Raw genomic sequence first — 2500 nt, 5'->3', positions numbered from 1 at the left:
CTACATACATAAATTGATATTGCTTCTCCTACATTCATCCATGCTTCATCAAAATCATTCTTATGCTTATACCTAACACTCCCTTTCATACGTTTTACTTGTTCAATTATTCTCTTTTTCACACTTTACTTTCATAATCAACCTCCCCTACACTCATTATCACACCATACATCGTCAACAAATACCCTATCAAATATTCTCCTAACTCCCTAGCCCAAACTCTCATACTATCACCATACTTAGCCTGAAAGAACCTTTCATACTCACTAAAAAAAGTCATACACATCCCTACTGCTATGTTCATTAAACCTTTCACACCTCGGTACCTCTCTCATACCCACTGTCTTACAAACTTCAACTTTATTCTCACTACTATCTTCACTGCCTAATCCCTTCTTGTTTCCTTCTTCCTCATTAAAATATAACGAATCCAATTCAATGCTCAAATTCCTATCCTTAATCAATCCCTTGTGTAAAAAAGAATTTATATGTAAGTCTATGTATGTGTCTGTATATGTATACCAGTATGTGTACACATATATGTCTATGTATATATTATGCATGTTTGTATATGAATGCCTGTCTGTGTATACATATGTATATGTCTTTTTTTATATATTTATATATAGATGTGTTTTACATATGCAAATAGTTTTGCTTATGTATTTATATAGATAAGGTTACCGTGTTTTCATATAAATAAACTGTACTGAAAGTCAAAAACAAGAATTTACCCGCCACCAGGAATGACCCTTTTTGGCAGGTGTCTAATGAGGTTGGATCTCCGCCCAGTTAACACCTGACCTAAGCCCAGGTAGCTGGTAAGGGAGTGTCATTGTTCTCTAATTCTCTATATGTATGTTCGTACGTTTACTTTCCCTATAAAATGTAAAGAAACCTCTCTCAATAAATCAGTCATCTGAAGAAGTATCACGAAACTAGTCAGGACTTAATCGTATATTTCGTATTTTAATTTTTCCTGTGTTTCTTCTGCATATTTATATATATATATATATATATATATATATATATATATATATATATATATATATATATATGTATGTGTGTATATACATGTATATGTATATATATGTACACACACACACACACATATATATATATATATATATATATAGTATATATATTTCATATACTGTATATACACTATATATATATATATATATATAAATATACATATAAATATATGTATATATACACACATATATCTATATATACATATATATGTGTATATATATATATATATATATATATATATATATATATATATGTGTGTGTATATATATATATATATATATATATATATATATATATATATATAAATATATATATATATATATATATATATATATATATATATTTATATATATACATATATATATATATATATATATATATATATATATATATATATATATATGTATGTATGTATGTATTTATAAGTGTGTGTGTCGTTTTAGGTAGGCAACAGTACATTTATCTTGCAGGTTACGTTGAACAACAGATGACTGTGTACTTTAACTATTTTCACCTTGGTCGTTTCCAGTCTCCTGTAGGCATTCTTGAATCATGGGCTCAAAGTTCTTACGATAATAAGAGCCCCATGTTGTAAAAATTAAAAGAAACAATCTTATTCCAGGAGACTGGGAAGAACCAGAGTGAATATATTATTATTATTATCATTATTATTATTATTATTATTATTATTATTATTATTATTAGCCAAGCTACAACCCTAGTTGGAAAAGCAAGATGCTATAAGCCTAAGGGCTCCAACAGGAAAAAATAGCCCAGTAAGGAAAGGAAATAAGGAAATAAATAAATGATGAGAATAAATTAACAACATATCATCCTAAAAACAGTAACAGCGTCAAAACAGATATGTCATAAATAAACTATAAAAAGACTTATGTCAGCCTGGTCAACATAAAAACATTTGCTACAACTTTAAACTTTTGAAGTTCTACTGATTCAACTACCCGAATAAGAAGATCATTCCACATCTTGGTAACAGCTGGAATAAAACTTCTAGAATACTGTGTAGTATTGAGCCTCGTGATGGAGTAGGCCTGGCTATTAGAATTAACTGCCTGCCTAGTATTACGAACAGGATAGAATTGTCCAGGGAGATCTGAATTTAAGGGATGGTCAGAGTTATGAAAAATCTTATGCAACATGCACAATGAACTAATTGAACGACGGTGCCAAAGATTAATATCTAGATCAGGAATAAGAAATTTAATAGACCGTAAGTTTGTGTCCAACAAATTAAGATGAGAATCAGCAGCTGAACACCAGACAGGAGAACAATACTCAAAACAAGGTAAAATTAAAGAATTAAAACACTTCTTCAGAATAGATTGATCACCAAAAATCTTGTACGACTTTCTCAATAAGCCAGTTTTTTTGTACAATTGAAGAAGACACAGACCTAATGTGTTTCTCAAAAGTAAATTTGCTGTCGAGAATCACACCTAAAATT

The 2500-nt window shown here is 29.2% G+C and overlaps 1 protein-coding gene across 1 annotated transcript in view; it reads right to left on the bottom strand.

The window, feature by feature from the left end:
• Positions 1-2500, bottom strand: part of LOC137649404 (uncharacterized) — a 14117-nt gene that overhangs the window by 2580 nt on the left and 9037 nt on the right. The window lies entirely within an intron of this gene.

Source organism: Palaemon carinicauda, chromosome 11 (assembly GCF_036898095.1).
Source record: "Palaemon carinicauda isolate YSFRI2023 chromosome 11, ASM3689809v2, whole genome shotgun sequence".
Classification (NCBI taxonomy): domain Eukaryota; kingdom Metazoa; phylum Arthropoda; class Malacostraca; order Decapoda; family Palaemonidae; genus Palaemon; species Palaemon carinicauda.
This window is presented reverse-complemented; position numbering and strand designations above follow the sequence as displayed.